Source organism: Chionomys nivalis, chromosome 5 (genome assembly GCF_950005125.1).
Source record: "Chionomys nivalis chromosome 5, mChiNiv1.1, whole genome shotgun sequence".
NCBI lineage: Eukaryota > Metazoa > Chordata > Mammalia > Rodentia > Cricetidae > Chionomys > Chionomys nivalis.
Window position 1 is genome coordinate 106,091,158 of NC_080090.1, and position 25,563 is coordinate 106,116,720.

The following is a 25,563-nucleotide window of genomic DNA, read 5'->3' on the forward strand; positions in this document are numbered from 1 at the left end:
TGACAGCGATACCTAAGGTCAATAATTGGCCTCTACATTTACATTCAGACTTGTCTATTTAGACCTGAACACATTCTTTTACTCATACCTGAGCACACATATACACACGTGCAACATATTCACACAAATCCTCTTTATTCTTTCTACATTTTATACTTAATTTTGTGTGTGTGGGGCGGGGGGAGTACAAATTTGTGAAAGCAAGAGGAGAGCTTCTGATTTCCTGGATCTGCAGTCACAGGCAGTTGTGAACTGCTTGTGAATGGTTCCAGGATTTGATCTTGGGATCTTTGCAAAGACCATGCCTGCTCAGCCATTTTGACAATCTCAAAATTGGTGCTTTTCAAACATCCTTGAAGAAACACGAGGGGAGAAAATGTGAACACATTCATATTTAAATATTTAACTTTGTAAAGGGGAAAAATAAATTTCCTCCTGCGAAAGGGGAGTATAAAGTGGTCATTTATTGTTGAAATTTTTATTACACTTGAAACCAGCATCACCATCTGCCTGTATTCTTCTAATGAACAAAAAATATTTAACAAAACTATAAATTATATAGATGTAGCAAGAAAATAAGACCAATCATGCTGAAATGCTCCAGCTGTTTAGGGTTCTCTGTCATTTCCAAATATTTTGTTTCTGCTTCCCCTACAAGTATTTGTATTTGTTTAAGTAGTGTTCACTGAGTGCTGATTGAAAACACATATTCCACTTCTTTCAAATCTGTGATTATGCATGCTTTGTGCTGAATTCTATCTGGTTGTCAGATGAGGCCAGACTTCTGTGGAGCAGTCTTTGTACTGGAAGACTGAAAAGATAGCAGGAGTCTCTTCTGCTCTCACAAAACACTCTGCCTCTCACTTCCAACAGATCACCGGCCCCTGTCGTGGATTGGAACATCATATCCTCTTATTTCTGTGTGTGTAGCCCCTGAAAAAAATGTTTGCCTTCTACCCTGAGGGTTAGCTCTGTGGTTGAGCACGTGCCTAGCATGCAAAAGGCTCTCAATTCTGTACCCGAGTAAATGTTTTCTCTCTTTCTGTTGTTTTCACATTTGCATAATTTCTCCAAAATGAAAGTACAATTTGAAAATGATTAATTTATTTTGACTGTCAGAAAAGAGTATGACTATCAGGATTTGTTGGCAAAATCCTTCCTTGTCCCTATCAAGCTATGGTCTTTCTACTACATGTATTTTTGGATTGGTGATAATGAGCAGAGTAAACAGACATGTGTTAGTCAGCTTTCTACCACTATGACAAACCTTGGGAAACTCTACTTACAAAAGGAAGAGTATGGACCCGGGAGATGGCTTCATGGATAAAGCCCGTTCTATGCAAACATGAAGACTGGACCTTAGATCCTCAACATTCTTGTAAGCGCTAGATGGGTACACCTCTAACCACAGCAGTGCAATTCAAGCTATAGAAGCAGAAGAACCTTTAGGCAAGATGGCAACAGATTAGTAGATTAGTAGAATCTCCAAGCTTCTGTTTGGGGATTGGCTCAGCCTTAGTCAAGTGGAGAGTCATCAAATAACACACCTGATAGAAACTTAGGAACTCTTTACAGATATATGGGTATACATATCAACTCACATGGACACTTACACACATGAGAACACACACCACACAAACACATACTCACCCTTCAGTCACACACATACCATACAAGCACAGAGTTAGATTCATATACCACAAATCAATCACATATGTACTCACACCATTCACACACTTATTACACAATACACTTCTACCACACTCACACATATACACATACATCACATGCACACAGACTCACATCACATACACAAGAAATAATAAAAGAAAAGACCTCTGTTTTGCCTCATGATTTGTAGGTTCAGCAAGTAGTTAGCTGCCCTGCTGTTTCTGGTGTTTTCAACAGGACACCCTCCATGGCAGGAAATTTGTGACTGAACAAATCCATATACCATTTAGCTAGGAATTGAAAGAAAACAGGAGGAAAAACCTGGTATCCCACAATCCTTTCCAAGAGTACAGCACAGTGACCTGTAACAACAAGGTTTCCTATTAGTCCTAGGTCAAAGTTCTAGCCTGTAAGTCTGGGTTCCACTCCATGTCATAGATCTCGCTTGTAAGTTCTAGGTCCTCTAAGTGTAAGGTGTGATTTCCCACCTTAAAATTCTAGGTTCTGCTTTCAGTTCCATGTCATGCTAATAATGAACTGAATCTCTAAACTGTAAGCCTCCATCTTAACTAAAGGTCTTCTTTTATGGGTCACGATGTCTCTTCACAGCAATAGAAATACTAAGACAGTTTCTTCGTATGCCTTGATATCTGTTGAAAAATCATTTGAAAACACATTCATTTTTCTCAATCATTGCAGATGATAAAGATCTTCACCAAATAGCTTATGAGTATTTATTTCAAATGTTTTGGATGGACATATGTCTTTAACCTATATGTATGCTTCCTTCCTAATTCAAGTATATGGCTGTATTAAAATTTCTCAATTTCTGTGTGTCCTTGTTTCATTTTATGGCCTTGAATGTTCTGTCTTCCTCTTCTTTTAGATCACATACATCCACTGGTCTCACTCTGCCAGCTATTTATGCACAGTAGTATCGCCATTATGTATGGTGTGTTGACTTTACTGCAATTCCTGACTGATGTAAAGCTCAGATGTGACAGAAGTTAGTCCCTTATGCATCATCGAAGATAAGACAAGTATTGCAAAGGAGTACTATTCTTTCTTCTTTCTTCTATATCCTACAGGGCATGGAGGACTTAGTAACTGGCTTTTTTTTTTTTTACTGCATTAAGCAGTGTTGCCTTGGAAAAGACAGGAAGTAAAGAAACCAGAATTACCTCAGCGTTGGTAACTGGTGTGTGTGTGTGTGTGTGTGTGTGTGAGAGAGAGAGAGAGAGAGAGAGAAATGAGTATGTGGTTGTCTGAATGTTTGTATGTTTGTTATTTACTTGCTAATCCATTACTTAATTGCTCTAGTTTCTTGCCTGAGTTCCACCTATTTCTGTCTATTGAAGTTTACTTATACTTATTTATAATAGCAAGGTACAAGACTGACCAGATAATTTGATGAGCATTGACTGAAGCTAAAGATGTAGACAATCTGTGACAAAAAAAGTGGGAAATATGTTTTTCAAATATGTTTAATATATATATATATATATATATGATTTCAGACATAAAAATCCTTCTCATATGAAGTGTACATACTACTCGATAGAAAACATCTGGATTTCAGAGCTAGAAAGATAATCTATGGCTGAAGATACTTGCTGCCGAAGTCTGATGACCTGAGTTTGATCCTAGGAGTCCATATAAAAAACCAGATGGAGTGGTACACAGTTGTAATCCTTGTATTTCCATTACTAGTTGGGAGGCAGAGATAGGAGATTTAACTAGGAGAGGAGCACAAACAAGAGAATGCTTGCCATACAATTCTGAGGATCTGAGTTTAATCCTGAGAACCAAGGTAAAAAGACTTTACTGTAGCAACATGAGCACATAATTTGAGTTTGGGGGAAGCAGAGACAGAGTAACCCTGGGCCATGTTGGTCTAGCTCCATTAGTGATTTCTAGACTAATTGAGACCGTTTCCCAAAACATGAAAGTGAGTGAAGAAGGCTCCTGGTGTTGACCACTGGCCTTAATGTGCTCCCACAGTCATGTGTATAGCGTATTGTATGTGCAGGCATGCTTTATTACATATGTATGTAGCCAATAAGTAAATGTATTTTAAAATATTCTGAAAACATATGATAGTATAAATTCAACAAAATTCATAGTGAAGGTAAGTGTATGCTTCAAACTATATGAGATGCAGATGAGAACTAGAGAAATAAAAAGTGGTGAGCAAATCAAAAGGATATGTGGGAGACAATAAAGACCTGATGGACTGACTACAGCAACTACAAAAAGAAGGTGTTTCATCATCTTGTTTTGTGCTTTGCGTGACTAGTTAGGCAATATTGATATTGACAGTCAGAGTGGAAGAGCTCTTTGGCTTTTTGAATTGTTCACTCTTGGGGAATATGCTTCCCATGTCCTTCTGTTTCTTCTCAGACAGTTAGAAAAAGTACATTTCTCATCACATTATAATTCATGTTGGCAGGCTGACCAACCCAGCTACCACTTAAGCCTAGAACCAGGGTTATGAGATAGCCCACCCCAACATCCACCTCATCTATGAACTGTTGGATTATGTGAAGGGGATGAACTTTTAGATCCAAAACTGTAAGCTCTCCATGACACAGGCAACAACAGGATATGCAGGAGAAGCCCCAGTGAGAGCATATCATCCTATTATTGACAATGTAGCAGAAGTCAAAGGCCTCCAACCAGATCACCGACTTAGCAATGAGCACTTACAAGTAAAGATGAATGGACTAAAGGGTACACTGCGTTACTCAATGGGCCACACTGCAAGTTCTACAACAAGATTCTTACCCTTGGTTTTCTTTTTTGTTTTGTTTTGGTTTTTCTTTTAAATTTTCTTTTGCTTTTTGGAAAGAATACAAACTAAAGCAATTGAGAGATAAGTGGGATTAGGATGCATGCTATGAAATACATGAACAATCAATAAAAGTTAAAAGAATTTTATAAAAATTAAATAGTTGCTCTTCTGGTAAGCAGGCTGTGAACAGATGAGAATGGATTCCATTTCTTTTTTTCATAGCTTCAGACTATGGAACAAAGGGGGCCATTTGCAACAACAACAAAATTTCTGAAGACACTACCTGTCTTAGTTAGGGTTTCTATGGCTGTGAAGAAACAACGTGACCACAAATCCTCTTATAAAGGAAAACATTAATTGGCTCTGCTTACAATTCAGAAGTTGTGGGAATCATGCCAGTGCTTAGGCACACATGGTGCTGGAGAGGTAACTGAGAGTTCTATATCTGGATCTAAAGGCAATAGAAAGAGAGAGTCAGCCACTGGACCTGGCTTGAGATTCTAAAACTTCAAAGATACCTTGGTGATATACTTTGTCCAACAAGGCCTTACATACTCCTAAAAGGCCACATATTCTGATCCTGTCAAAAAAGCCATTTTCTATGGGCCTATGGAAACCATTTTTTTGTTGAAATCACCAACTACTACTTAATTCGTACCAAGTTTCACTGAGTTATTTAAAGATATTTATACAATTAAGTGATAGTAGCTGAATGAAGATACTTGCCATCTCCTCATGAACATGGATGATCTCTAAGAGTTTCATTTCTTTTATGCATAGAATGTGTCCCTAAACAGGACAGACAAATTGAACAAACTGAAATAATATTTGGAAAGTATCAATATTCTGACAGTAATTAAAAATATGAATGATTTGTAGAAGGAAATATGATGCGTGTTTAACTCTGGATGCTGTGTTGAGTGCTCTTTTTCTTGTTTTGTTTTGCATTTTGGAAGCATATGTTTATTATTTATTTTTAACTTTTTAGTGTTTTGACATTATAATTATATTTCCTCCCTTTCTTTCATCCCAAACCTTTCATATAAGCCCCAGCTCTAATGCTCTTTTTCAAGTTTATAGCCTCTTTTCTTTATTTGTTGGTAAATATATAATATATGTACATAAAACCTATTTAATCTATATAATGTCATTTGTATGTATATTTTCAGGGCTGATCATTAGGTATTGGATAACCAACTTGTGTTCTTTCCTGTGGAAGACTACTCTTCTGCTCTCAATATTCACTAGTTGCCCTCGGTTCTCTATGTAGGCTCGAGGTCTCCTGTACTCTGTTCACATTAGCATGTCTACTTATGTTGTCCTTGTTCTGGTTAAGCATGGGCTGCCATTTGGTGAGGCTTCATGGATGTAGTTTGTAACATTCATAAAAAACCCCACAATCTCATAGCAAACTTTCTGAGGCTCATATGGTGTAACTGGGCCCCTTTCTATAATCATCCCTGGGTCTTAGGTACAGAGATTGTGTGGTAGATATATCAGTTAGGACTGGGCTCCACAGCTCTGAAAACTGATTGGTCATGATTTTCTGAAATATTCTCTGTCTGTTGTAGCCAGAAGTTTTCTTGATGAGAGGCGAAATTTGTGTTATTTATTTTTAAAAGACAGTTGCTAGAAACGTGTCATTAGTGTTCAAATACCCAAATCTTTCTGCTTTCTTTGAGACCGATTCACTCTATTATGTATCTCTGACTCTTCTAGAACTGTCTATATAGTCCAGACTGGCTTTGAACTCAAAGATATCCACCTTCCTCTGGGATTAAAGGAGTGCACCACAACACTTAGCCTGAATTCCTTTTATTAATGGTATCTTTCCCAAAACTTCCAGATACACATGCAATGTATGAAGCTAAAGTAATAATAGTGCAAATGACCACTTCTATACTTTCCATATTACAGCAAAACAGGCTAACTCCAATTTCTATTTGATGACTTAGTATTCAAATGAAATGTGTTTTAAGTTAATTTATACTTTTGTGATACTTGCCTCCTGTAATTCTAGGTTTCCCTCCAGCCCACCAATTCTTAAATAACCACTATGAGACTTAATTTTAATTACAAATAGTTTGACTTATTAGTTCACACTTATTATTAACCAGCTCTTACATTTTTTTGCTCTTACAATTTAAATTAATCCATTTTTATTAGTTATGTTTTACTATGAGGCTTGTGGATTATTACCTCACACCTTGCTTCTCCAGTTACTGCTGTAATCTCCCAGACCCCACCTTCTTTTTCCCTTTATCTTTGCTTGGATTTCCTGCCTGGCTTTATCTTGCCTGGCCCTATTCTGCCTGGCTCTATTCCGCCTGGCTGTTGGCCAAATCAGCTTCTTTATTAATGAATAGTAATAAAACATATTCACAGCATAGAGAAGGATATCCCAAATCTTCTCCCTTTTTCTGTCTAATTAGAAAGGAAGCTTTTAACTTTAACATTGTAAAATTACATAACAAAATAGGTATCAAGTGAGAATTACAGTTTTAATATTTAGCTTATTTGTATTTGACAAAATTAAAGAAAATGCTCAATCACCTATTCTATCTTTCAGAGTCTAAGTGTCTTACCTAATTTATATTTTATCATACCTAAGGAAAGCTATAACTAACTATCTAGTATCCAAATCCACCAAAGACTCCAGAAGGATATAATATTGCTTAATAACAAGAAGTACCTTGTAAGCAACTTGCAAAATTCTAGAAATGGCAGAGATATCTGGCTGCTTGGACAGTCACCAAAAGACTGAAATGTTGGGACATCCATCTTTAGCCTATAGTCCTAGAGTATCTGGCAAATTTCTGAGGGAAACAGGAAATTTGAAACTGCCCCACTTATATTGGCAGTTTGTCAGTCATTTTCCTCTGTGTCCAACAGAATATCTGACAGACTCTTTCATAAAGGAGGAACTGAAGGACTGTCCTATCTTGTTTTGGCAAGTACAACAGTCATTTTCCTGTAGTCCATGATCATCTGTAAATAGTGTGTAGGTGTATCACACCAATTTATCTGTCTTCACATTGGCAGGCAGAAACCTTGTCTATGAGGCCTTCACCGTGATATGGACACCTTTGGGAGCATGAGCTTGAGCTGAAGCCTAGGTATGACCTGGAACCGAGTTGTTTTCTGTGGTTTAAACCTTGGGCTTTGGTTGGCAGAGACTTTGACACTTGGTCATGTAGCTTCTAATCTCCTTCCCAATCTTGGTGTGAGAAATAAAGGCAAGATGGTTGAGTTTGCAGCTGGTGTCCTTTGACATCTTGACTTAATCACCTTGGGCTTCACATGAGTCTCTGCTCATGCACTCATTGCCTTTACATTATTTTTCTGCATCTTCTTCAGGCCTTTCTTGTTATGTTTCTTGGCAAAGTGCAAAAGGGGAAGTGTAGTAACTGATCTCTCTGTCCATGAGGTTGAACTATTTGATAGATAAAGGTGGTGTATCTTGGCTGCCTCCTTGACCTCTTATATAAGGAATGAGGAAGTGTGGTTATGCTCTTTTGAGTGGTGAAGATTGAGTCAGGCAGTGTGAAGCAATGTGTGATTCATTGCCAGGTTTTCAATGACTGTGAAACTGGATTTACCATATGCTATATTTGTGAGTATATTTACCCCTTTTATATCTTAATAAATTCTTGATACCTCATAAACAGTCATACATGGATTTCTCTTAACAGTCTGGTGATATTTTCTTTATTTTCTTTGTAAAGTGACTAAAACAAGGAAATATTTACATTGATATGGACGGTTTCCTCCTCATTTTTCTCATATTTTCTCACAATCATCCATGTTTACTGCTTTCACAATGATTGCAACTGACCCAGTTTTCTATACCTTTCTCAACCATGATGCCCTTATGAAAAGAGTTCCTTTCTGTCTTTCATGATATCTAATATTACTAGGCTCATAATGGATACTCATGATTTAGGGAAAGATGATTCTAGTACAGTAAATGATTTTGATTGATTTCATGTTAGGGGTATGGCCAGTGCATGAAAGGCAAGTGCAGAGAGAAGCACATAATATGGAGAGCAACTGTGATGTGGCTCAGTTGGTAGACTGTTTCCTATGCAAAGCCCTGGGCTGATCATCAGCATTATGTAATGTGTATGTGTATGTGATGGTGCATGCCTGTAATTCCAGCATTTGAGAGGTAAAGAAAGAATGATCAGAAATTTAAAACCATACTTAGCTGCATAGAGAGCTGGAACAAGCCTGGGTTATATGAGATTTTCTAAAAAGAAAAAACAGTATTGATGGGTATTTATATCATAGTGGATGTAAGAAGAATTAAACCATGGCAGACAAATATTTAAATGCCAAATTTATCATTTTCTGGATCAGAAGTCTTTGGTTACTATCCTAAAGAATTTATTAGAAGGGGATGCTACATGCCTTTTCAGTTCATTTACATTGTCATTGCCAAACAGGATAATAGGTAGTGTGTGAAAATTAAATATGCAAAGCAAACTATTTCACCTCAATGATTAATTTCTAATGAATATTGGCCATTTGAATAATTGAATTGGCTACAAAATGCATGCTAAATTAATCCAATTTTAGAAAGAGTAATAGAGATTTGATGAATCACAGATGTAATGGCTATAAATAGGAACCCCAAAAGGTGTTAAAGATCTTACTTATAATGTCATTGTCTTCATCACTCCATCTAATAAAATAATAGTGATAGGAAGAGGTAATGATCTATGATGAAAATGGAAGATGGAAGTGAGGACTCAGAATAATGTTTTCAGGACAGGAAATTCTAGTCCTGAACTTAAACAAACAGAAGTTCTAATACACATCATAGAAGATCTCCATTTTGTCTTCAGACACATCAGGGAAGTGAATTATGGACCATCTTCCACAGATGCACAGATCCTAGGTTAGAGTTTGCTTAGGGATGAGATTGCTTCATGTACAAAGTTATGGGCTCAATTCTGAGCATCACAGAGACTATGCATGGTAATACAAGCTTGTGATCCTACCACTTAGGACTTGGGGGCAAGAACATCAAAACTTCAAGGTTGTGGGTAGGGAAGATGTCTTAGTCAGTAAAGTATTTAGCACACAAGCATGAGGTTCTCAGTTAAGATCCCAAGCCCCGCACAAAATGCCAGTAATATTGATACTTACCTATAATCAAATACTGTAAAGGTAGAGATAGGATGATACTTGGCCATGCTGGCTTGCTGGCTTCACTAAATCAGTGAGCTCTTGGTTCAATCTTCATAAAACATGGTAACCTCCACACACCCACACACATACACATGAATCAATATCCATATATTACGCCCACACACACACGTGTGTGTGTCTTCTACAAACACAAGCAACAGAAAAGTTCAAGGTCGTCATTAGCTATATATCAAATTCAAGGTCATTGTTGGCTACATGAGACCCTGCTTTAAAAATCAAAATAAACCAGCAAAATTTAGCATGAACAGTGTAGGCAGGTTTTAGAAGTCAAAATGGTACATAAATCCATAGAATTGGTCTCAGATCCATGCTAGACACAGGCTGTTCTTCCAGCAGACTGCTACTTAACTTGGTGACAGCATATCAGAAATAATTTGGAATCATAGTTAACACAATATCCCTTACATTTCATTATTTTAATGGTTCTTGTTTGTAAGTTGTATGCGTGTGTGTATGTTCATGTATATGCAGACACACTTGGAGATCAAACATTGACAATATTACATGTCTTCCTCTATTGCCTTTACCTTGGTTTTTGAGGCAGGATCTCTCACTGGACATGGAGCTCATTATTTTACATAGACTGGCTGGCCAGTAAACCCCAAAATCCTCTTATATCTGTCTACTATTTCAAGATTACAAATTCGTGCTTCCAGGTCCAACTGGGGTTCTAATGGCAGGTGCTCTTGCTTGTGTAACAGCCACATTAAAGAATGAGCTATCTCCTAGCCTCCAATTGTTGTTTTAATAAAATTTTATATGCATCTGAGGAATAAAAATTACCTACCATGAAATGAAATGCATTGAAAATTTACCCACACAGCATATAGCTTTGTAATATTTGTGTGTATTCATGCAGTATACACACTAGGGGAGTACAGAGGACTATCAGAAAAGGTGTACGTGCACTCTCAGTCCTCTAAGTCCAGCATTTTACTTATTTTGTGCTGGTAGAAGTTAGAGAAGTGAGGACTAAAAAGGAAGCTTTATTTTTAAAGTTTTCTCAAAGCCACACACACATAATTAATAAGTAGTTGAATTTATAAAAAATCAAATCTGCCTCACTCAACACAATTTTGCCTTTCTTTTTTATTTGGTCACCCTGGTCCCTGTTTTTAATTCAAGATGTGCATCTTTCAATTTCTCCTGCTGCTGCAGCTTGTTGCCATGCGTCTGCTTTATCATCATACATTCTGACCCTCTGGAACAGTGAGCACAGATACATTCCTGCTGCCATCAGTTACTGTGGTCATGGTGTTTCCATACAATATAAAAGTAAATAACACAATGTTCAGCTGTAATTTCTGAGTTTGGGATGAGCAGATAGGGTAGAGTCTGACTTTCAGTAAAAATGATGTGGGTTCAAATTCTAAGGCCTATATCATCGACTAGGACCTTCAATTTCATCGAAAGGTTGGTGATAAATAATAAAATTAATAGATTGTAGAGGGTACTTTCAGATGGCTACCAGTAAAGCTTGACTTGAAAACATGAGGGCCTGAGTTCAGTCCCCCAAAAGCATGTGAAATTTATTCATAATCCCAGTGCTGTCAAGACAGAGTCAAGTGAAACTTGTGGCTTGTTATCCAGAATACCTAACATACCTATGCTACTTTATCAGTTTTTCAGGCCAATGACAGACCCTGTCTCAGAAACATCAGGGTAGACAGTACCTGAAAAATGATATTCAAAATTGTCATCTGGCCTTGACAAACAGGTACATACATATGTAAACTCTTCACATGCATCTACAGACACACACACACGCAAACCTCTCATATGCATCTGTGCACACACATGTGCAAAACTTTCATATGCATCTGTATACACACACACACATATACACATCACACATACACATACCTCTAAGACCAAAGGTCTCACTTAAAGGCCAGGAAGAAAATCATCCTAATGTTTTCAAACAGTAATCTATTTTATTTTTAATAATGTGTATATATGTGTGTCTGTGTGACTATTGGCCAGATGTGGTTGTATGCACACCAAGGCCTTATGGGTCAGATCTCTTGGAGCTTAAGTGAGGGCTGCGAATAGAACTTGACTCCTCTGAAAGTATAATACAACCTCTTAAGCACTGTGCCATCTCTCAAGTCCTCTCTTAAACCATCTTGTAGTGTTATAAACAAACAGAGTCTGGTGCTTGAAATGCCATCCAAGTGCAGAAACAATGTAATTTAGTTTGCAACTAGATTAGAAAGCATTTAATTCTGTATTTGGTTACAAAACTACAGTTACCATTCCTAAGACAAATACAACCTAGAGTTTTTAAATTGTCTCTGATAAACCTGGGAATACAGTGAGCAGAGGGCATGAAACCAATTGAGCTGAATGCATTGTTTATTGTCTATATGCCATCCTAAGGGATATTCTAGAAATTCATTTTTCATTAGCATTCATGAAAGTGCTCCCCCTTAGCAAGATGCTCTCAGTACACAATATAACATCAGATGATTTCCTCCATTATAAGTGCCTTCCAGCTGTCCATCTGAAGCTAAAGCTAAATCCCAAGAGATTCTCTGGTGACCGTCATCTTGCCAGGTAAGAGAGAATTAATAGAAAATTAAATCACACCAACACCCAGACAATATAAGAAATGTTTTCTGGTTCAGTACACAGCACTATTATTCCACTCTGATTAACAGTAAAGGTACAGGAAAATACATTGGCTTTCATTTTGGCTCAGGAAAAACATGCATCATAATGCAGAAAGGAGGCATAATTGAAACACAAATGCTTTTTATAAATTTTTGTGCTATTCTCTGAATAAAATGTGACATTTTCTGAATATTAATACAGAATTTAGTTAAATGCATAACTATTGACACTGCCATACACTGGGCAGAGAGGCAGCCTTGCCTTGCAGGTGGCTAAAGAACTAATGAGCACAATGAAGTGTTTCAGCAAGGTAACCACATCAAGAAAAAATGCTGCTTCTGAATAGGTAAAAGACACAGATTTGATTTCATTATTTTGTGTAGGTGTGTGTGTGTGTGTGTGGTGTGTGTGTGTGTGTGTATGTCCATGTATGAACAGGTACACATGTGGGGCAGAAAGCATGTACCTAAGTGTATGTGGAAGTCAGAAGACAACCTTGGGAGTTAATCCTTGGGCATTGTTCACCTTGAATTTTGAGACAGGGTATCTCACTGGACCAGGAGATTGCCACATAGGCTGGACTGGTTGGATGAGCAGTAATCCCAGGGTGTCTTATGGTCTCCAGCTCACCAGCACTGAATTATGGGCACTTTGCCATGCCTGGATTGCTGATGCTGGTTCTGCCCTTTAGACATAGGTCCCTGTGCTTGTGTGGTAAACACTTTGCCAGTTGAGTTATCTCCTCCACCAAAGATACACATGTTAAAACTTCAATATTTAGGTCTAGTAAGCTAATACAGGAAATCACAACTCCTCAAAGTTCAGACAATAAAGTGTCTTGACTACCCAGCCACTTCCTTCTACCAAGGTTCAGGGACAGTTACATAGGGAGAGGGGAGTAGAAATGCTGTAGGATCAAGAGAGTAGGGAGAACCGTAGAGAAAGACTGTCATCTGTACAAGATGAGATTGTTGCTCTCATAAATGAACAACAGCTGTGGTTACATGGGAAGACCTATATGGATAACACCAGTCAACACTTTCACAAGGACTGGGGAGGAGCTTGTGTGCACTCACCCTTGAGGAGCTACTGAAAGTTAATGACTGCTAGCAAGGGGAGAATCAATTTTCCTTAGGGCTGTGATTCCCGGTATGTTGTCCAAGGTCTAGTGAATGTTTCTACACCTGTGAGTAAATAAACAGCACAAACTGGACCCAGAAGGTGATAAACAGATGAAAAATAAAGACATAACATTGTGAAAAGAGTCACAGACAAGTGAGGCTGGACCTGGAAGGAGTTAGGGGGAAGAATGAGAAGTAAATATGATCAATATGTATGGTGTGTATGTATGTATACTTGTATGAAATTCTCAGTACCAATCACAGTGACACCCCTTTCTCAGTACCAATCACAATGGCACCCACTTCTCAGTACCAATCACAGTGACACCTCCTTCTTAATACCAATCACAATTACACCACCTTCTCAGTACCAATCACAATGACACCCACTTTTCAGTACTAATCACAGTGACACCCCCTTCTCAGTTCCAATCACAGTGACACCCCCTTCTCAGTACCAATCACAACAATGCCACCTTCTCAGTACCAATCACAGCGACATCCCCTTCACCATACCAATCACAATGACATCCCACTTCTCAGTACCAATCAGAGTGACACCCCACTTTTCAGTACCAACCACAATTATATCCCTATTCTCAGTACCAATCATAACAACATCCCACATCTCAGTACTAATCACAGAACTGGTAGGAGTCTGTATTCAATATTCTTCTTATTGCTGTGACAAAATACACTGGTGTGGCAGGTCCTTCTATCTACATGTTGCTTTTATTAGTTAATGAATAAAGAAAATGGCTTGGCCTTAACTGAATGCTGGGAGAAAGTGGGCAGAGTCATAAGAGAAGCCATGTAGCTTCGCTGGAGTCAGACGCTGGGTAGGTAAGCCACAGCCATGTGGTGATACATAGATTAATGGAGATGGGGCAGTTTATGATAGGAGTTAGCCAGAAATATGCTTAATATATTGGTCAAAGAATATTGCAAATAGTATGGTTTCTATGTGAACATTTCGGGGCTGAGCAGACAAGAAACAAACAAGTGGTCTCATACAACAAATTGATGCCCAATTTGGGGCCGACTAAATCCACATAAAACCTGAGAAAGTTTTAAAAGGAATTCTAGACACTAAAAAACAAAATTTAGATGCATTTTTTTTTTTTTTTTTTTTTTTTTTTTGCCTGGCAGCTTGCCATAGCTCCCTTAAGAGAGGTCTTCCTGATTCAGCATTAACAGAAAAAAAGCTGTGTGGTTTAGAAACAGTGGTTTTCTGGGCTGTGCTGCCATGATAAACTCTGGCTCTTTCAGGAGGCCAAGCATTTAAATGGGGTTTATGGGCAGCATACTGCAAGTTACTTGGTGGCAGCATGGGCCAACTCACTATCAGAGTTGAGGTGGTAAGGACAGCTCCCACCCAGCAGTCCCAGAGTCAGTGAATGGAATTCTGCCATGTTGGACTAGGTAGAGCAAGCAGGCAGGGCCATATTCACCCTAGTAATGTTACCACTTAGGTTTTTAAAAAGTGGTTAGCATTTTAAGAAGCGATCCTGGTCAGAAAAGGATTACAGATACACAATAAAGACAAATTCATACAAAAAAGGACCTCTAAATAGGTCACAGTATTAGATAAATGTATGCAGGCTTGGGAAAGAGAAGAAAAAGAGTATAGAGAGTTATAAAAACTTAAATTGTTCAAAAAAATACAAAGTCATTAGGGACAGAATACAGAAAGTCATAGATTAAAAGGAGAAAAGGAAAATAAGCCACTTAAAGATGGAAAATACACAGAGAGCCTGGATTATGTGTATTATTCTGTTTTCTTTTAATTTTTTGACTGCAAAGAGACATTTGCTTCTAAGGGATCCTAAGATAAATCAACATATATGTTTTAATGGTTTCTTGACATCAAAGTTTGAGTCTAAGGATATGTTGTTTTTGAAAAGAGGTTTTTTTTGTTTCCTCAGAGGATGAGAACCTATGGAATCCTTCCAGACTAGTGTGGTTTGATGGACCAAGACACCCTGAAAGGTTACCCTAAATACTCCCCTCCCAAATTACTTCTCCCAATAAATAGCAGGAAGCAGTTTGGAGATAATTATGCTTATATTCCTAAATATTGTTTATAAATGTTTCTTTACATTTAAAGGGAGATATGCTATAGAGATTTTCATTGATATGAATGTTAGTTTGTTGATATCAATTTAAGGTCAATTTTGTTATATATGTATATTTCTGCTCTTGATTAAGATATTATGTTTGTGCAGCTCATTTAAAAATGTAATGTGTAATTAAGTTATAAGTAGTCATGTAAGTTAGGTTTTCTAGATGTACAGAGATGTATTTCAGATGCTTAGGCATTCTTTAATCCTTTCATAGGCTACAGAATCTGGTATTTAAAATGTTTAAGAACTTAGGACTTTTCATGACAATGAGACACATCTGCTCCTGTCAGCACCAATTAATTTAAGAGAAAGATGGGCATCAAAGAGGCTACTTATGGAGTTTGATAGCCATTTTCGCAAGAAACTGTTCCTGTCTAGACTGCATGACATTATTCTCCATGAACTAGACATGTAGGACCTACAGAGAAATGACTGTTGAACTTGGTGAAAGGTGAGACAATTCTTTAAGGTTCCTGCTTCATGAAAGAGTCTGGAAGACATTCTGCAGGACACAGAAAAATGTGACTGATGAACTGCCAATATAGGCCGAACTGTTTTTGAAATTTCTTGCTTCATGGAAAAGTCTACTGGATACTATGGGTATATAGAATGAAGATGGATGCTTCAAGGGTACAGAAGAAATTTGGGTGAACTGTCCAGGCAGCAAGATATCTCTGTCAATTCTAGAGTTTTGGGAAATGCTTACAATGCACTCCATTTTAAATTAGGTAATATTAATATTATATACTTCTGGAGTCTTTAATGGAGTTGAAAAATAGATGGTTATAGTTATAGTTTTTCTTAGTTATGATAAAAGATAAAGTAGATATAAGTATTATAACTGTAATTTTTACTTGGCACCTGTTTTATTATATGCAATTTTACTATGTTAAAATTCAAACCTTCCTTTTTTATTTAGACAGAAAAGAAAAAATGGTGTGGGAGGTCCTTCTGTTTAATGTGTTGCTTTTATTGGTTAATGAATAAAGAAACTGTCTTGGCTTAATAGGCAGAGTAGAACTAGGTGGGAAAAACAAATCTGAATGCTGGGATAAAGATGGCAGATTCAGAAGAGAAGCCATAAAGACCCTCTGGAGAAAGACACTGGGTAGGTAAGTCCCAGTTTCATGGCAATACACAAATTAATGGAGATGGGTTAATTCATGATATGAGTTAGCCAGGAATATGCTTAAGCTCTTGGCCAAACTGCATTGCAAATAATATGGTTTCTGTGTGATTATTTCAGGGTTGAGCATCCATGAAATGAACAAGCAGTCTCATACAGCACTACTTGGCTGAAGGAAAGAAATTTTATGGTGCTCACAGTTGGAACTTATTGTCTACAACAATGGTGATGTCATGGCATCAGGGGCAGGTAGTAGCCTGCTGCATCCATGGAGAAGAAGTCCAGAGATGAGAACTGATGTTCATCTTTCTTTCCCCTTTTTATTCATCCCAGGTCCATGGTCCATTTAATGAACTGGGTGCATTTAAGGTGGGTTTTCCAATCTCAGTTATTTGAATCTAACCCTGCCCCCTTATAGACATATCCAGAGATTTGTCAACAAAGTGATTCTAGATCCTGTCAAACTGACAATGCTGTATATCACATAAAAGTTCTTGCCGGGCAGTGGTGGCACATGCCTTTAATCCCAGCACTCGGGAGGCAGAGGCAGAAGGATCTCTGTGAGTTTGAGGCCAGCCTGGTCTGCATGAGCTAGTTCTAGGATAGGCTCCAAAGCTACAGAGAAACCCTGTCTCAAATAAATAAATAAATAAATAAATAAATAAATAAATAAATAAATAAATAGAATAGATAATGAATAAATAAATGTTGCCTTTTAAACTTAGTGGAGGTCTCTGGAAATACCTCCTAATTTTACTACTGTTAGTTTTAGCTTTGAGAAAAGTAATTCTGTACTAAATGTCATTATGTTGAGACAGGAGATCTCTAACTAAATGCATTTTCACAATTTTTAGGTTTTGTCAGTTTGGGGGCAGTATGGAATACATAACTGTTTATAGTATCATCTGTTTAGCCTTTAGCTTTGGGGTCAGTTTGAGGACCCCAGTTTCTCTCTGGGTTCATATTTTATCTTATCAGTGACATGTACTTGCTCCCTGTGCTGCCCAGTTTTATGTCAAGTTGACACAAGCCAGAGGCATTGTATAAGAGAAAACCTCCACTGAGAAAATGCCCCCATCAGATTAGCCTGTGGGCAATCCTATGGCATATTTCCTTGATTTATGATAGATGTGAGAGGGCCCCCCTCATTAAGGGCATTGTCACTCTGGGTTAATGATTCTGGGGACTATGAAAAAGCTGGCAGAACAAAACATGATGAACAAGTCAATAAGAAGCTTTCCTTCCTTCATGATATCTGCATCATCTCCTGCCTCCAGGTTCCTGTCCTTAGGTTTGTTTCCTGACTTTCCTTGATGATGGACTGTCATGTTTAGGTGTAAAGGAAATAAACCCTTTCATCTCCAAGTTAATTTTGGTCATGATATTTCTTTCTGCACAGTAATAGAAAAACTAAGATACTTTGTTAAATGATGGGATTTGAAAATGTGAAGTTGCTTGGTTGAGAAATGGCTTCCTCTCAAGTCCCCAACCTATTGTTTATCTCAGTTCTTACTAACTAGAGGATGGCAAGGCACAGTCCCAGAATCTCTGGGCACAAGAGGAAATTCCACTTGTGGTAGCTTTGTTCCATGCCCTTGGGTTTTCAGGGTTCCTTTCACATTACACTGGACATACCTGTCTCCTATCTCTCTGTCTTTATCTTTCTGCATCTCATTTTGCTCCCATCTCTTTTCTGTTGGTATGTCTGTTTTTTCTGGCTGTCTTTCATGTTTGTGTGTATATGTGTATATGTTTGTGTGTGGGTGTAGTATATTATGTGTATTTCATGTTGTGTATGTATGTGCAGTGCATGTGTGGTGTATGTGTTGTGGTTGTGCCTGTTTATTTTGTGTGTGTGAATGTGTGTGTGTAGTATGTGTGTTTTGTGTGTGCCAGTAGACAATGAGTGCCTTCCTCAGTCATAATCCACCTTCCTTTCTGAGCAAAGGCCTTCTATTAAACTTAAATTTCTGATTCAGCTGGACAGCTTGATAAGTGAGCTCCAAGCATCTCTCTTCCTGTCTCTCAGCTCAAGGGTTCTGGGCACATGCTGACATGCCTGGAGTTTTCCTTAGGTTCTGGAGATCAGAACTCATTCTCTTATATCCACATTCTTTGAAACAAGTACTTTACCAAGTTAGCTCTCTCTGAAGCCCCGATGACTGACTCTTATTTGGTTCTTAAAGGTAAGACTGAGCGCATAATTTCTGCTTCTGTTTTATCTTATCTATAAATCTATTCACTTGGTGAATGGGTAATTGACCTACTCTGAATATGTTTTTCAGTAGCTGTTTCCTAGAAAGTGAAAGGAACAACAAAATAGATTTCCTTATTACTTCTTGACAACTCTTTCTAAACAGAGAATGTTAGAGTAAGAAAGGTGCAGAGATGATTTTATTTATTATTTATAATTATGTACTATTTGCTCCGAAGCACAAATATCACTGTACATACTTAAGTAGAATAAGAAATTTAGAAACAAGGTTACATAATATTTAATCAGTGTTAATTGCTATTTCTAGCATTGTAGCAATTTACTGGATTGCTTATTCATTCAACAAATTTCTGTGACTCTCAGTTTAACATTTTGTTAGACCGTGCTCCTGAGAATTGTGTAGTATAGAATAAAAGAATCAATTCTGTTTTTAAATAAGATTTATTTGTGTGTGTGTGCGTGTGTGCGTGTGTGTTTAAGTGAACAAATGTGTTTGTGACTCAGTGTGGTTGTGCACATAAGTGTGGGTGCCCACATAAGTTAGAAGGCAGTCATAGACCTTTAGGAGCTTAAATCACAGGTACTGTGACAAGTCCAGTATGGGTTCTGGGACCTGGAATCAGGTGATTATGTAAAAGTAGTCAAGATACAACAGCTAATCCACTTTAAGAAGCACTTCTTAATTTTCAATAGTACTAGAATTTTGAGTTTCTTTTTTTTTTTAATGTGTGTGTTCATGTGTACATGGCAATCATACAATGAGAGTCTATCTGAAGTCTCTCTCTGCTGAGAATGTATTCAGCGAATAATAAAGAATGGAGCTGTGCCTTGCAGAGGGAGTACTGGGAAATCTACACAGAAGAGCTTTTCAGCATCTGGCTTTACTAATGAACAGGGTGGTGGTTGGACAACTATTCATGCAGAGGAAATCACACAAGGAAACTCGCAGAGGTGGTGTGAGGTCCATGCCAGGAAACAAGAAGGGTCACTGGAGCTTGGGAAGTAGATGAGAACCTGAGAAGTCAAAGATTGTATAAGGCATATTTTATTCATTTCAGCCAGCAACAGGTGCACAGACAGTGACACAGGATAGCACACATGGGCCACACAGGCAGATAGCACCCTGACCAAATTGTTGTAGTCACCTAGGCCTACAAACATACACAGAGAGGTTGGTGAAAGGAAAGAGTCAGACCACTGACCTCCAAACCCCATTTCCACAAAAATCACACCAACTTGCCTCTCTTCTAAAAATATTAATCTAACAGTTTAAATTACTGTTTACTTTCAGGTTCCTGGATAGCCAGTGGCAGCCATCTCAAAACAATTCATACCCAATATCCACATCCATGCCATGGTAACGAAACATAAATTGACACTTCTGGTCAATGATTTTGATGATGATTTTATAGGAAAATAATAGATGAATTTCCTTTCTTTAAAATATATCAGTCTTTTAAAGTTAAAATATAACCCTTCTATTTTTAATGCCATGTAGCACAACATTCCTTAAGCCACAGTACTTGTATGTTATCGGAAAGTTTAATACTTTGTTAAATATACTTATCAGTGTTTAATGCAGTTTATGAACACTCATCTTCCAGACCAATATATGTAAATATAATGACTAGACAATACAATTTTTGTTAGGAGAGCTGATCTCCTTCATTCAAGGCCAGCCTTGAATGTAATATGCATCCAAAGATGACCTTGAAGTTGTGATTTTCCTGTTTGCAGGGCTCAGTTGTTGGAAGTGTAGGTATGTGCCGCATGTGCCACTATGCATGGCCTATGTGTTGCCGGCCTTCATGTATGATAGGAAGTATTTTACTTCCCAAGCTACATCTCTATTTGCAGTCAAGAACATTTATATATACATTTACTCTTTCCACTTGGAGGGGAGAGACAAGTGTCTAAAGATTGATAACATAATACTACTAACTACCATGAACTGAAAGCATATAATGATGATTGGTCTATAAACAAAACATGTATGCTTTCAAGAAAAGGGTGTTGGAAATATAATAACTCAAAAATGATAAGTAATTTGGAATACATGATACAGTTTAAAGTGCTATTGACTTAGAATAATATAAGTGACCTCATTTCCAATGATAAAGAGCTATTGATTTGAGAGAAATAAACATACTAGGTCCTTGCTCATGTGCTGCAGTTATAAAAAACAGATTGATAAACTGTTCTAGGAAGCCAATTCATGGGGCTACTAAGATGACTTCAGCAAGTAAAAGCAAAAGACACCAAGACTGACAATCTGAGATGGATCTCCCAGACCCATGTGGTGGAAGGAGAAATCTGGCTCTAAGGAATTGTCCTATGACCACTACACATGCCCCATCTCTCTCTCTCTCTCTCTCTCTCTCTCTCTCTCTCTCTCTCTCTCTCTCTCTCTTTGTCTCTCTCTCTCTCTCTCTCACACACACACATACACATACACACACAAATACATACACATACAAACATGCACACATATAAACACACACACAAATACACACATATACAAACACATATACATACAAACACACACACATACAAACACACACACATACAAACACACACACATACAGACACACACACACCAGTTAATGAGATAATAATTGCTAGATTTCTAGATTTGCATGCATTCTAACCTTTGGGAAATTATCATGAAGAAATAATGAAAAATACAAGTCAAGTGAAAGTTAATGTCTATATGGCATTAGAAGATGAGACGTTTTAACTCTAAGGATAACATGTCCTTAAATATATTTCCTCGTAGAGTGGAATAAATTATAGCAGAAGCATTATGTCACATTTTCTATGTGTAGGAATTATGATAAACATTCTAGGTATTTCCCTAATTTTGTGAAATTTGTTATTTAGGCTACTGTTATCAAATAAGAAATCTTAAATTTCATCCAATTCATGTCAGTCCAAGATCAGGCACTAAGTGAATGTAAAAGATTCCCACTCCAAGGCTCTGTCCCAAGGAAGTCTGATGTGAAGTGGCCCCTGACAGCACACAGGAAATGCTATAACTTCCTAAGACTTGCTTATTGAACTTGGACATGTAGGATGAAGGGAAATCTGCCAAGAGGCCCAAAGACACACTGAATGGGAAGGGTGCTGAATGTTCACATACTAGCTTGGGGTGGGTATTGTGGGTGACTATGCCACTTTATACCTTTTAATTTCTTAACAATCAGGTCTACTTTAAAAGCAGTTTGAGTGTGTTTGTGTTAAACTTCAAATTTTGTAACCTCTTTACTCAATTCAACCAAATACTCTGCTTCATGCTGAGCCATCAGAATTGAAGACACACTTTTCTCTTTCCCTTTCTGAGACTTTGAATGACTTTCTGTGCAGTTAGCCACAAATTCTTTCTTTTCTTATTACCCATCCCCACCATAACAGCCTAGACTCTGCTCATATCAGAAAAAAAAGGAAAAAACAACAACAACAAAAACAAATCCAAGCCTCATTTCTGAGTGTTTCCTGCAGAAAAAGTGTCTTTTGTCTCTTTTGAGTATGAAAGATTGATTCATTTTCAGCTCTTTTAGCTCAGAATAGAAGAAGCTTTAGAATCTCAAGATTCCAGGCCCAAGTCCCTCCTCCTCTTTCTCTATTATGGCTGAAGCTTTTCAAGGTCATGGGATTAAATACAACTGGAGAAAAGTTGATAGTGCCAGAGGATGGGAAATGTATTATGTTTTTAATTATGTGTGGAACAGAAAAGGATTGCCCTTTGCCAGTTCTGTGTATATTTGTCTTTTCCCCCTCTACAAACAAGGTCATCTCTGGAAAGTAATGAAAGTAGATGGAATGAATTCTCTTGGGAAAGAGTGTAGTAGAAATAAACAAAACTTTTTGACCATGGAATCTGAAATGTTTTGAGAAGATAAAAGAAAACAAGGGTTTTGTGTATGTTGGGTGGTGCATATATAGACACGCTCACAATAGTTTTGTGTCTGCTAGGGTAGTGTACACATAGACAAAAGCACAATGCTTTGTGTGTGTTAGGGTAATGCACACATAGACACAAACACAATGGTTTTGTGTGTGTAAAGGGAGTGCACACATAGACAGAAACACAATATTTTGTATTAAGGGAGTGCACATAAAGACACACGCACAATGTTTTGTGTGTGTTAGAGTAATGCACACATAGACACAAACACAATGGTTTTGTATGTATTAGAGGGAATCCAAACATAGGCACAAGCACAATGGTTTTCTGTGTGTTAGGAGAGTACATACATAAACACAAACACAATGGTTTTGTATGTGTTAGGAGAGTGCACACATGGACAGAAGCACAAGACTTTTCCTCAGTTACTTTTCTCATTGCAGTGACAAATCCTCAGCAAAAGCAAATTAATGAAGGAAGGATTTGTTCTAGTTCCTAGTGGGGAAGGCATGTTAGTTTCTGTTAGTGTGAGGTAATTGGTCACATGGTATCCACAGTCAGGAAGCAGGGAGAGGAGAATGCTGGTTCAGGCCTGTTTCTCCTTGTTATTTACTCTTAGAACCTTAGCCCACAGAATAGTATGTTCACCTTTACAGTGTGTCTTCATGCCTTGGTTAATTTAGCTAAGAAACTGCTGAAGAGACTGCCTAGAGATTTATGTCTAAGACGATCCTAGGAACTGTCAGGTTGACAATCAATGTAAACCACTGTAAACGGGCTTTGAAATCATAGGTATTTAAAACTGAGTGAATATTATGTGATTCTGAAAGTCTCTAAAATTTAGAGACTTGAAGCTGTACTAGAAAGCAGACTTCCATGAATCTGAAAAAAAACCTATGGTAGTTTGAATGTAATTGCCTCCACCCCAAACTCATAGCAAGTGTTCTAATAGGGGTGGCAATATTGGAATACTGTGGCCTTGTTAGAGGAAGTGTGTCATTGTAGGGGTGGACATTGAAGTCTCATATATGCTCAAACCATGTCCAGTGTCTCATTTCACTTTCTGTTACCTTCACAAGATGTAGAACTCTCAGCTATTTCTCCAGCACCATTTCGCCGCATGCTACCATGTCCCACCATGAAAATAAGGGACAGAATTTCTAAAACTGTAATTTAATTAAATCTTTTCTTTAAGAGTTGTCATGGTCATGGGTTCTCTCCACAGCTATAGAAACCCTAAGACAGAAGTTGGTACTAGGGACTGGGGTAGTGCTGTAAAAGGCATGACCATGCCTTTGTTTGAAGGAATTTGGACCTTGAATTGTGGATTAGAAAAGTAGTTAAATAGTAAAAATGGCAATCTTACCAAAAGCAGTCTACTGATTCAATGCAATGCCCATCAAAATCCCAGTAAAATTCTTCACAGACCTCGAAAGAACAGTATTTAATTCAAGTGGAAAAACAACAACAACAACAACAAAGAAACAGGAAGCCAAAACAATCCTATATAATAATAAAGGCACCTCTGGAGGCATCACAATCCCTGACTTCAAACTCTATTATAGAGCTACAGTACTAAAAACAGCCTGATATTGGCATAAAAACAGACGGGAGAACCAATGGAACCAGATCAAAGACATAGATATTAATCCACACACCTATGAGCACCTGAGATTTGACAAAGGAGCAAAAAAATATCAAATGGAAAAAAGAAAGCGTATTTAACAAGTAGTGCTGGCATAACTGAATATCAACCTGTAGAAGAATGAAAATAGATCAATATCTATCACCATATACAAAACTCAAGTCCAAATGGATCAATGACTTCAACATCAAGCCAACCACACTGAACCTCATGGAAGAGAAATTGCAAAATACACTTGAACACATTGGCACAGGAAACCATTTCCTAAATATAACCCCAGTCAAAGAAACTGAGAGAAACAATTAATAAATGCGACCTCCTGAAACTGCATAGCTTCTGTAAAGCAAAGAGCACAGTCAACAAGTCAAAACAGCAGCCTATAGAATGGAAAAAGATCTTCACCAACCCCAAATCAAAATATACAAAGAACTCAAGAAATTGGTCATCAAAAGAAAAAAATAATCCAATTTAAAAAATGGGATACAGACCTAAACAGAGATGAGTTTAAAATGCTTGAAAGACACTTAAAGAAATGCTCAACTTCTTTAGCCATCATAGAAATGTAAATCAAAATAACTCTGAGATTCCATATCACACCTGTAAGAATGGCCAATATAAAAAACACGGATGACAACTTATGCTGGAGAGGATGTGGGGTAAATGGAATACTTCTGCATTGCTGGTGAAAGTGCAAGCTGGTACAGCCCTCTTTGGATATCAGTATGGCTATTTTCAGAAAATTAGGAAACAACCTTTCTCAAGACCCAGCAATACTACTTTTGGGTATATATCCAAAGGATGTTCAAACACATCACAAGGACATGTGATCATCTATGTTCATAGCAACATTATTTATCATAGACAGAACCTGGAAACAACCCAAATGTCCATTGACCAAAGAAGAGATAAGGAAAATGTGATACATTTATGCAATGGAGTACTACACAGAGGAAAAATCAATGATATCTTGAAATTTGTGGGCAAATAGATGGATGTAGAAAACATCATATTGAGTGAGATAACCCAGATCCAGAAAGACAAATATAATATGTACTCACTCATAATTGGCCTTTAGACATAAAGCAAAAAGCGGCTTATAATTCAAAATCCTATAGAACCTAGAAAACAAAAAGGTCCCTA